This window comes from Eurosta solidaginis, chromosome 2, assembly GCF_040869045.1.
Source record: "Eurosta solidaginis isolate ZX-2024a chromosome 2, ASM4086904v1, whole genome shotgun sequence".
Lineage (NCBI taxonomy): Eukaryota > Metazoa > Arthropoda > Insecta > Diptera > Tephritidae > Eurosta > Eurosta solidaginis.
In genome coordinates this window covers 281,556,379-281,569,122 of record NC_090320.1, presented here as the reverse complement: position 1 = coordinate 281,569,122, position 12,744 = coordinate 281,556,379, and the positions used below count along the sequence as shown (strand labels likewise).

General features: G+C 36.2%; 1 protein-coding gene across 11 annotated transcripts in view; it reads left to right on the top strand.

Annotated features, from left to right (window-relative positions):
• The window catches only part of Wdr62 (WD repeat domain 62), a 378,801-nt gene that overhangs the window by 165,600 nt on the left and 200,457 nt on the right, over positions 1–12,744 (top strand). Inside the window, exon 1 of one of the 11 annotated variants that reach the window (XM_067768213.1) lies at positions 1,438–1,809. The exons of the other annotated variants lie outside the window; for them this stretch is intronic. The gene's annotated coding sequence lies outside the window, so the exon portion shown is untranslated. Of the gene's footprint in view, positions 1–1,437; positions 1,810–12,744 lie in introns of those variants that run through there. 11 annotated transcript variants of the gene reach the window in all.

Below are 12,744 nucleotides of genomic sequence, written 5' to 3'. Positions count from 1 at the left end.
ATGTGCATTCATCGAGGAGCAGGTCTTAAACGTCAGATCTGCCTTATTCGCTTATAAATCGATGTTTGGTGAGAAATGGGTTTCAAACCGAAGATTGACACTGTTATATACGAGGCGATCGGGTTCACTCTTAACCATCTTGAAACCTATTTTAATTAAACTAACATATACGCTTTTCATCAACTCAGCCAGGGAATCCGGTTATGGAATGGTAGTCAGCATTATACTTAATTTAGTTTGGTTAAAAACTGTACTTTGAGGGCGGTTTCCGTACTATCGTTCAAATTACATTCGTAGAAGAAAATCATTCAACTTTACATCGACGCTTCTCATATGGCCTCGGCCTGGAGCTGCTTCCGGATTATATTTTTTTCGTATTTTCGAAAGTCCCTTTTTGGAAAATTTGGTTAGGAAATCTTAAATAAGCATGCCACTATGATTTCTGAGTAAAATAATACCCTGTCTTGGCTGCAGTTCCAAAAATACCGTACATCAGAAATGTTTGGAAAAACAACCTATTTAAGATTTGTTTAAAGATCGCCCAAACACAGAATTTTACTCAAAGGTAGCCTGTTTCAGAATTTCACTAAACTACCCTATCTGTACATAAATTGAAGACACAGTGACGTAAGATAGCGCATTTTTGAAAAAAAAAAAAAATATATATATTGTTATATGACCTCCGTCAGCCGAATTCTGAGATAGGGTGTTTTTAAAAAACTGTCCAAGATTATATGGTAAGTTTTCATGGAACATTTGAGTCTTATCAAGGACCGACGACTACGCTATATTTTTCTGCATTCAAAGGCGTGGCTGAGGGGATAGAGACGGAAATTGCCTACTTTAGACGGTGAGATTTTAATTAAATGTTGCAGATCTATGAGGTATCGCTTATACAAAAGTAAATAAATTCATGGGCGTAGTCAGAGAAGAAAGTGATAAGGGGGAGGACATAGCCAGAGGATCGTAAGTTAGTTAAAAATGTACATACACGGATCATTGAGCTTTGAAAATCATTTATGTTTTTAACTAATATTTCTTAGTTTTATTTTTTAAATTTTAATTTTTTTGCTAGTTCCCTTTGGAACCGTGTTCTTTTGTCTTTCTCTCGATTTATGCTTAATGCGCTCCTAGTTTTTCGTACTCAACTGTGTGGACACAACTAATGTTCGCTTTTGTTGTCTCCCATCCATAGTTTTTTTTTTCATTATTTTATTGCTACAAATTCACAATACATTCATTGCCATTTGTGGCGCTGTTGTTGCTCCAAAGTTTGTGCCTCTTACTCGATGCGGCTTGCCTGTCTGCCTGCCATGCTGGTGGTGGTGCTGCTGGCATGGATCGGCTTAACTTTGCCCAATACTCAATGGAAAATGTGGCGCTTGCTGTTAAATATGCGCTGATACTAGCGATCAGTTGATCGCCTGAGTTTGTTTGCCTCAGACTCATTTTGAATTCAAACGTAAAAAGTTTGGCTGTGTACGCGAGCTGGTTAAATATACTAACTAAATTTTGGGAACTTTCCCTCGCGCCCCCGGACGTGTGCTGGAGCTGCCGGCTTGACGCAATCAACTGCGATCGGCAGCTCAGAACAGAAAAAGCTTAATTGCGATCGCTTGTTTGCTAAAGAATTTGTGCAAAAAAAATATACTAAATTGACCTAAGGAATTAGTATAAACAATTTTCAAGGATGGTGGTTAATTGATTGTGTTTTCTGTGATCTTGTCGAGAATTCGAGGCCTGAAAAAAAATCAATGAGTATAATGTTATAAAGAAAATGTGTATAATAACGCAAAGCGAGGAAAAAAAGTGAGCTGAAAAAAAAACTTTATTAAAAATCGCAAAAAAAAAACAGTAATTGTAAAAATATAAATTACACTATTTTTTTCTGATTTTTTTTTTGTGATCGCACATGATCATGTTTTGATCGTGTCTATGAACTAATTATACTCAGTTGAGCAGAGCTCACAGAGTATATTAAGTTTGATTGGATAACGGTTGGTTGTACATATATAAAGGAATCGAGATAGATATAGACTTCCATATATCAAAATAATCAGGATCGAAAAAAAATTTGATTGAGCCATGTCCGTCCGTCCGTTAACACGATAAATTGAGTAAATTTTGAGGTATCTTGATGAAATTTGGTATGTAGGTTCCTGAGCACACATCTCAGATCGCTATTTAAAATGAACGATATCGGACTATAACCACGCCCACTTTTTCGATATCGAAAATTTCGAAAAACCGAAAAAGTGCGATAATTCATTACAAAAGACCGACAAAGCGACGAAACTTGGTAGATTAGTTGAACTTATGACGCAAAATAGAAAATTAGTAAAATTTTGGACAATGGGCGTGGCACCGCCCACTTTTAAAAGAAGGTAATTTAAAACTTTTGCAAGCTGTAATTTGGCAGTCGTTGAAGACATCATGATGAAATTTGGCAGGAACGTTACTCTTATCACTATATGTACGCTTAATAAAAATTAGCAAAATCGGAGAAGGACCACGCCCACTTTTAAAAAAAAATTTTTTTAAAAGTAAAATTTTAACAAAAAATTTAATATCTTTACAGTATATAAGTAAATTATGTCAAGATTCAACTCCAGTAATGATACGGTGCAACAAAATGCAAAAATAAAAGAAAATTTAAAAACGGGCGTGGCTCCGCCCTTTTTCATTTAATTTATCTAGGATACTTTTAATGCCATAAGTCGAACAAAAATTAACCAGTCCTTTTGAAATTTGGTAGGGGCATAGATTTTAGGGCGTTAACTGTTTTCTGTGAAAATGGGCGAAATCGGTTGATGCCACGCCCAGTTTTTATACACAGTCGTCCGTCTGTCCTTCCGCATGGCCGTTAACACGATAACTTGAGCAAAAATCGATATATCTTTACTAAACTCAGTTCACGTACTTATCTGAACTCACTTTATCTTGGTATGAAAAATGAACGAAATCCGACTATGACCACGCCCACTTTTTCCATATCGAAAATTACGAAAAATGAAAAAAATGCCATAATTCTATACCAAATACGAAAAAAGGGATGAAATATGGTAAGGTAATTGGATTGTTTTATTGACGCGAAATATAACTTTAGAAAAAACTTTATAAAATGGTTGTGACACCTACCATATTAAGTAGAAGAAAATGAAAAAGTTCTGCAGGGCGAAATAAAAAACCCTTAAAATCTTGGCAGGTATTACATATATAAATAAATTAGCGGTATCCAACAGATGATGTTCTGGGTCACCCTGGTCCACATTTTGGTCGATATCTGGAAAACGCCTTCACATATACAACTACCACCACTCCCTTTTAAAATACTCATTAACACCTTTCATTTGATACCCATATCGTACAAACTCATTCTAGAGTCCCCCTGGTCCACCTTTATGGCGATATCTCGAAAAGGCGTCCACCTATAAAACTAAGGCCCACTCCCTTTTAAAATACACATTAACACCTTTCATTTGATACCCATATCGTACAAACAAATTCTAGGGTCACCCCTGGTCCACCTTTATGGCGATATCTCGAAAAGGCGTCCACCTATAGAACTAAGGCCCACTCCTTTTTAAAATACTAATTAACACCTTTCATTTGATACCCATATCGTACAACCAATTTCTAGAGTCACCCCTGGTCCACCTTTATGGCGATATTTCGAACAGGCGTCCACCTATGGAACTAAGGATTACTCCCTTTTAAAATGCTCATTAACACCTTTCGTTTGATGCCCATATTGTGCAAACAAATTCTAGGGTCACCCCTGGTCCACCTTTATGGCGATATCTCGAAACGGCGTCCACCTATGGAACTAAGGATTACTCCCTTTTAAAATGCTCATTAACACCTTTCATTTGATACCCATATCGTACAAACGCATTCTAGAGTCACCCCTTGTCCATCTTTACGGCGATATCTCGAAAAGGCGTCCATCTATAGTACTTAGGTCCACGCCCTTTTAAAATACTCATTAATACCTTTCATTTGATACCCATATCATACAAACGCATTCTAGAGTCAACCCTGATCCACCTTTATGGCTATATCCCTAAATGGCGTCCACCTATAGGACTATGGCCCACTCCCTCATAAAATACTCTTTAATGCCTTTCATTTGATACACATGTCATACAAACACATTCCAGGGTTTCCCTCGGTTCATTTTCCTACATGGTTATTTTCCCTTATGTTGTCACCATAGCTCTCAACTGAGTATGTAATGTTCGGTTACACCCGAACTTAACCTTCCTTACTTGTTTTTGTTTTATTTTTTCTCTAACAATTTTACAATTTTTTGCGCTTTGCTTTATGTACGCGTTCGTTTGTTTATACTCAGCTGAGCAGAGCTCACAGAGTATATTAATTTTCTTCGCATAACGGTACCCCGTAACGGCATAAACTAATCGAGATAGATATAGACTTCTATATATAAAAATGATCTGGGCGAAAAAAGAAATACGTTTAGCCAAGTCCGTCCGGTCGTCTGTCCGTAAACACGATAACTTGAGTAAATTTTGAGGTATCTTAATGAAATTTGGTACGTAAGTTCCTGGGCACTCATCTCAGATCGCTATTTAAAATTAACGAAATCGCCCACGCCCACTTTTTCGATATCGAAAATTTCGAAAAACCGAAAGACGGATAAAGTGATGAAACCTGGTAGGTAGGTTGACCTAATGAAAATTTCGAAAGACCAAAGACGGATAAAGTGATGAAACCTGGTAGGTAGGTTGACCTAATGACGCAGAATAGAAAATTAGTTAATTTGGCAGCTGAGTATGTAACGTTCGGTTACACCCCAACTTAGCCTTCCTTGCTTGTTTTTTTTGCAATACTCACTACTTGCGGTTGTTTTAGTTGTTGTTGTGTAGCTTTAACTTTATTTTCGGTTTTTGTTTAAATATTTTTAGCTTAATATTTTCTTTATCCAACTTCTTGTGCTTTTTTATTTTTTTTATTTCCTTTTGCATAGTTTTTTCCTTCTTCTTTGAGAAAGGTGCATTCCGAGTTAATAATTCTAAAAGCCTTTTCATTGATTTGTTCTCAAGCCGCCTTGTTTTATTTTGCAATCTACTCGCTGTTGTTTTTTTTTTTTAGATTTGTAGTTTTAGTGTTATTTTTGTCTTCGTTGTTTTTTTTGTCTCTTTGTTGTTGTAGCTGCTTCTGTGCTCTTGTACATTATGTTTATTGTTGTTTTAGTTTTTTGTATGCTATTGCTTTCGCAATGACCTCGATTTTGTTGTTGTGTTAAACAAATGTCGCTTGATGGTTTTGCTTTTGACACCATCGTTGTTGCCGCCATATTTGTTAGATTGCTGTCAAGCGGAAAATGTGAAAAAATGATTTCATATAGGCTATGGATGTTACGTTGACTTGAAAAACAAGTAGAAAAAAACACACATCGATTTTTTCCATTGAGCATCATAATGTACATCTACTAATTTTAATGTTATGAAAAATATGCCTCTTATAATCATCTAAATTCAGTTGGAGCGACGGCAATTCAGCTTTTTGTTCGTTCCGGTTTTCTCACTGCCCCAGACCATTGGAGTTGCTGTACAAACAAATTTTCGTCTAAGGTTTTTACTTTGAGATAAAAGTGCGTCATATGTTTAGAACAGCTTATCTTTATATTATACGAAAATTTTTCTGGTGCGCAAGGGAACACACGCATTTTATAACCGTTGGAAAATGTTCTCAGCGGGTGAAAATGAATCTAACTTCATCACGACAGGTTCGGCCTGAAAAATCGGTTTACAGTTTTCTATTCATATATGAATCAATAGAAAAACACAAATCCGTAAGTTTCCCAATAAGAAATATCTGTAGAGCTTTTCAACTTTAACAGTTTGAAAAGTACAAGATATGAATCATGGTAGTTCCGTCGACGTAGCTTTCGTGGGAACACATACATTACCGTCACTTTTCAATTGAAAACCTAGAAATGAAAGGCTGTCACTATCAGGGATTCATCGAGAATAACCAACCTCTATTTGCGTAACTCAAACGTATGCTAGAACCATTTCTATACTCTCAGTTATGACGCCTAGAAATACACAAAGCTTAACACGGATAATTTTATTTTTAAGCTATAGGTATTTTCGGTGAGACTATATATATGCACTTTGTAACGCACTGATATGTTGAAATTCAAATTCATTCTTTGTATGCATTTTGTATAGAAAACGCAAGAGATTTGATAATACCCCTCGAATTTACTGTATTTCAAGCATTACGTGACTCACCTAACCTGAAATAACTACAGACTCGCTGTAAAGATATAGATTGTACACAAGTTATCTAAAGCAAATGGCAAATATATATGGAACGACATGGTAGAACAGCCAGTTCTCAAATGCCCCATTTCGTGCGCGAATTTGTTTAAAGATATCCTTATCTCGAAATTTTTTAATTAAAAAAGCCGCATCCAAGGCTTTGATTCAAAAATGCCCTACCTCAGAATCAGGTTGAGGAACATCTTCTCTGTGATTTTTATTTCATAAATGAACCACCTCTTAAATTGTATTGAATTTATGATGAGAAAGGGATGTTTCCCAAAGTTTTTTTAATAAGAGTGCAGATCAAGGTCGTTTTCGAAACAGCTGCAGAAGAGAGAGATTGGGTGATATTTCCATCAGCAGTCGAATTCTTGCAAAATTTATGTCATATTTAATAGGTAGGTAAATTCCTTTAAATAACATGCGAATTCAATTTTTTTAATGGGTCGAACTACTTCTAAATGTAAGGAAAGTTCGCTTTCCATGATGCTAGGGCTGCATACAAAAATAAAGAACTCAAAACATACTATTAAGTTATTCATTTAGTTTTGCTCCGACATCGTGGATAATTGATGTATATTGGAACAATTTTCAGGCATCCTTTGCCAAATATAGTTTGGGGGCAAACTGGTTTCGGAGGTGTGCCGTCTTCACTGCGATTTACCAGTGCCACTTACCAGGGAAGGATTACCTTTAGGTGAAAGCCTGAAAGACATGATGTCTGAGCTGTTAGCCTGTCAACTATTTTTTCATTCTACTAAAATCCCGGTATCCAAAGATAAGGTTTGGAATAGTGAGTGAAACATACTACTTAATGTTAACCATACCGATTGCTTCGTCTGGTATATGAAACCTTAGTCTACCTTTCCCCTTTTGGTTACTATTAAGGCTTTGATTTTTTAGAATTATTTCATATCTGAGCTGTTATGGAAACAAACTATTGTATATGAACAATTTCCTCATTCTCTATATTTAAGCTAAATAATGTAAGCTCTAAAGGTAAGATACTGAGTTATCGATGCAATCTCAGAATCATTTTTATTTATTTTGAGAAGCGATCTTTCGACACACCAAAATCTTGAGAGAAAGTCGTGCTCGTGAGAAATTTCAACCATTACAATGCCTGGCTTCAGCATTATTTAAGTTTCTTACGCGGTTATTATTCATAGTCTGCTTCGGTATCCCCTTTACGGAGAAATTATACTAACGGAACAAATTTGTTGTCCGTCTTACTAGCTACCTTAGATTTGGGTTTTTCGTCTTTGACACACTCTTCCGATCTGCACTGTCTATCAAATCAAATTTAGTGTCTCCATTGTCATGCAAATTTTATAAATTACGAGAGTTTTCAAATGTTGAGCCTTTTTTTACAACATCACAGAAGTTTGCGGTAGAGAATGTCTTACGCGGTTATTATTCATAGTCTGCTTCGGTATCCCCTTTACGGAGAAATTATACTAACGGAACAAATTTGTTGTCCGTCTTACTAGCTACCTTAGATTTGGGTTTTTCGTCTTTGACACACTCTTCCGATCTGCACTGTCTATCAAATCAAATTTAGTGTCTCCATTGTCATGCAAATTTTATAAATTACGAGAGTTTTCAAATGTTGAGCCTTTTTTTACAACATCACAGAAGTTTGCGGTAGAGAATGTCTACGGAGAGGCTCATTCTCGAAGAGCATCTACATTATGTCGGACAGCCAGGCGGCCCTGCGTGTCTTGTCCTATACAGTTACATCTAACCTAGTGGATGACTGCATTGAAATCCTTAATGACCTGGGAGCCAAAAACAAGGTTTTATTAGGATGGGTTCGGACATCAGGGGCAAAAAGGTAATGAACATGCAGATTACATATCAAAGCAGCTACATCAGCATTCTATGGTCTAGAACCCTTATGTGGACTCAAAAAATCGCACACAAACTGTTTATACTTCCGGCAACGAAAGTATCAGCCAAACTCATTAATCTAAGCAGAGAAGATCTACGAACTCTCACTGGGTACTATACGGGACACTGTGGTCTACGATATCACCTACGTAAGTTAAATCTATCCGATACTTAAATTTTTCGTTTCTGCGAGCTGGAGGATGAAACGCCGGTTCATATTCTTTGCGAATGCGTCGCTCTGGCAAGGCAGAGACTCTGCCATCTATGTGGTGTTACTCTTAATCCCCATGTGATATGGAGTAAAAACCCTGAAGCCACATACAAAATTAGGCTGAAAGGTCATGCGCAATAGATGTACACAAAGGTCGCAGTGCTTCCAGGCCTAATAATAATACATCATTTTTTATTTCGTTGTTAAGTTTTTACAAAGTTGTTATACAAGTTGAATATTAGATCTTCGAGCCCATCAAAATTATTTAGGGATATTGAAAAATATTTATAATGTTCTCATTTTACATTGAAACTAAGAACAGTTTTATCAGAAACTCAATGCAAAAGTTCCAAGCAAAGAAACAAGGGGACAATTTTTTTCGGCACAGTACTCATCTTACGAAATATGGTTCCACGCAACATGCCTGAAAACATTCAACTTATTTCATCAATTATGATCCACAAAGTCGCTAGATAAAGAGCCATCGTAATAACACGCAACTCAGTGATTAATCATACAAAATGTTCTGTAGTTTATTGACTTCATACACTTGTTGCATTGGTAAGCTGGTGCTGTTTGTCATTGACCAAATTCTCTTAAAACTGAGAACATGTTTCCTAAAACAGTAGTTGTGCGAGCAAAATTGTTAGCAAGCAGTTGCAAGCAAGATTTTGTATTTTTTATTGCACGCAGATAAGTGAAAAATTTGAAATTCATCAACATGACTAATCAAAGCGGCTGCAACCAATTCAATAGACAGTTATAAATTAGGTAAAAGCTTTAAGAGTATCCATATATAGAGTAGCCATATACTTCGAAAAGTCAGATGTAGGGTATACAAATTACCTGGAGAAGTCTAAAACTGTTATTCAGTAATTTTTCTTAAAGTGTTCTGGAAGTGTTCCCACAGTTGTTCTGTGTTTAATAACACTATCTTGTATGTTGAAAATTCTTCCTGGTGAGTCATATTATGGGAGAAAGTAAAACTTCGAATAAGGGCCAGCATGTGTTAGGTAACTAAAAATTGAAAAATTATTTAATTATTACTTTTAACAAATGTTAATTGATTACATCTGACCAACCTCCAACGTTGTATGATAATCTAAAAGTAGTATAAATCGCCGTAAACAAACCTTTGAATAGCTGTTCATTATAACTACGTGAGCATATAAAAAATTGCTACCTTCATCTCGTAAAAGAAAGTTGAATAAAAAAGAACCAGACGAGTACAAAAAATGTACAATGAAGAAAACAGATTAAGCCGAAAAACACAAAGTACACTCAACCCAAAGGCGTTCATAATTTATCAATTTATGAAGGTCATTCTGTAACTAAAACTATGATGTATGAGCTTCGGTTTCTCCCAACACATTTTGCGCTTTTTCGTTTATTGCTTCAAATGTTTTGTTGAATTTTTTCTTAATATTAGTTTTTTTTTTTGTTATCATGTGGTGCTCGAAAACAATAATAATTTGTGAAAAGCATTGAATAAAAAGCTGTATAATTATCAGTTGTGAAAGTTGATAAAAAAAAAACATTACCTATGTATGTAGGAAGATGAGATCATTTTAAACAGTGACAAATTGTTTTCTGGTTTCTTCTTCACTATTTTTCTTCGAACACCTTATGCCGTTAAGTTGCAATTTACTTACGCAACAGTTTTAAGGCTACAACAGGTTGAGATTGTGACTGTTTTCAATTTTTGGCTATGAAATTTTCTACAGCATGGATCTGTTTACCACATCTTCAGGGGTCTCCTTAATATATTCTGAAAAAGGCCCTCATTAAAAGCCGTAAGATTAGACTATATAGTGTTTACTTTTCAGCACCACACACCTATGCCACAATGGTTCGGTTGGGTGGCATTTGTTCCAACTATGGGGCATCAGCTCATTTGAATACTTAAAGGATATTTATGATGTCCCAAACCTCGATGCCCTATATTTATGTATTGTCTTGTCAAAATATGGGCAGTTAAGCATACAGTAAGTAGAGTCGTCTCTAAATCGTCATTCACCATGCAACCAAACCAGCTGTAGTTGTAAGAATATTGCGCCACATCGCATTGGTTATTGCTGTGCGCTATCAATATTCCAATCACCCTTGCGAGCCATAGTGAACCATAGTAGCTCTACTTAGGGCTTGGCATCAACGACTACTTACAAGGACTCGACATCTGACAAGAGAGCCTAGCGATTGCTTAGCCGCCCTGAGACCCACTAAGTAAAAGGAGCGTTCAACTGGTTCGCGTGGTTACAAGTTCCGTGTTTGCTGCCATTTCCGGTTCCAGCTCCAGCTAAAAGGTCCGCATGAAACTGCCGCTGATATTGTAATGTTGTGCCGTCCCGATTACTTTGATTAAGAAATAGTTCGATCCACAGTTTTGGAGCCCATTCTGTCCACCATATTATTGATACCGTCGACTTCCCCTTTGAATACACCCAATCAGTAAGTCAGCCTAAATTTTTCACTGGCTCCGAGACCCGATCGATTATACGTGAAATGCTTCAGAGGCCATATCGAGGAGTGCGATGTGAACATCTGATACCTAACATCATAAATACGCCACCATCAACTATATTTAGAAAAAACCTTAACATAGTGGAAGCTTAATACGCTAAGAGCCTGTTCTTACTTGAACAACTATTTTTCGCAAATATTGTATTTCACTGGCTTCGAGGTGTCTCAAGCCCACTATAGCCATTGTTTCGCAGTTTTGTTTGAAATAAATTTAATTAAGCATATTCTGAACTAAATTTGAGCTCCTTAATAAGCGATAGGTGTGTATTTGTTGCTGTTTCTTCGCCTCCCTCAGTTTCTTCTCATCCACTCTACGGCCTTCACTACATTCCATGCCTACAAAGTAAAATACTCGAAATTATTTCTTGCATCGTTACCTCTCATTTATTTGCATTTCGATTCCAAAAGCAGCTTCTACCTTGTTAATTTTTAGTTTTACATATTTTTATTTTTATACTCAGTTGAGCAGAGCTCACAGAGTATATTAACTTTGATTGGATAACGGTTGGTTGTACAGGTATAAAGGAATCGAGATAGATATAGACTTCCATATATCAAAATCATCAGGATTGAAAAAAAATTTGATTGAGCCATGTCCGTCCGTTAACACGATAACTTGAGTAAATTTGGAGGCATCTTGATGAAATTTGGTATGTAGGTTCCTGAGCACTCATTTCAGATCGCTATTTAAAATGAACGATATCGCCCACTTTTTCGATATTTCGAAAATTTCGAAAAACACAAAAAGTGCGATAATTCATTACCAAAGACAGATAAAGCGATGAAACTTGGTAGGTGAGTTGAACTTATAACGCAGAATAGAAAATTAGCAAAATTTTGGACAATAGCCGTGGCACCGCCCACTTTTGAAAGAAGGTAATTTAAAAGTTTTGCAAGCTGTAATTTGGCAGTCGTTGAAGATATCATGATGAAATTTGGCAGGAACGTTACTCCTATTACTATATATATGCTTAATAAAAATTAGCAAAATCGGAAAACGACCACGCCCACTTTAAAAAAAAATTTTTATTTAAACCAAATTTTAACAAAAAAATTTAATATCTTTACAGTATATAAGTAAATTATGTCAACATTCAACTCCAGTAAAGATATGGTCTAGGATACTTTTAATGCCATAAGTCGAACAAAAATGTACCAATGCTTGTGAAATTTAGATTCTAGGACGATAACAATTTTCTGTGAAAAAGGGCGACATCGGTTGAAGCCACGCCCAGTTTTTATACACAGTTGACCGTCTGTCCTTCCGTTCGGACGTTAACACGATAAATTGAGCACAAATCGATATATCTTTACTAAACTCAGTCCACGTACTTATCTGAACTCACTTTGTATTGGTATAAAAAATGGCCGAAATCCGACTATAACCACGCCCACTTTTTCGATATCGAAAATTACGAAAAATTAAAAAAATGCCACAATTCTATACCAAATACGAATAAAGGGATGAAACGTGTAAAATGGGTGTGACACCTACCATATTAAGTAGAAGAAAATGAAAAAGTTCTGCAGGGCGAAATCAAAAGCCCTTGGAATCTTGGCAGGAATACTGTTCGTTGTATTACATATAAAATAAATTAGCGGTACGCGACAGATGATGTTCTGGGTCACCCTGGTCCACATTTTGGTCGATATCTCGAAAACGCGTCCACCTATAGAACTAAGGCCCACTCCCTTTTAAAATACTCATTAACACATTTCATTTGATACCCATATCGTACAAAAAAATTTTAGTCCACCCCTGGTCCACCATTATTGCGATATCTCGAAAAACAAATTCTAGTCAGCCCTGGTCCACCTTTATGGCGATAT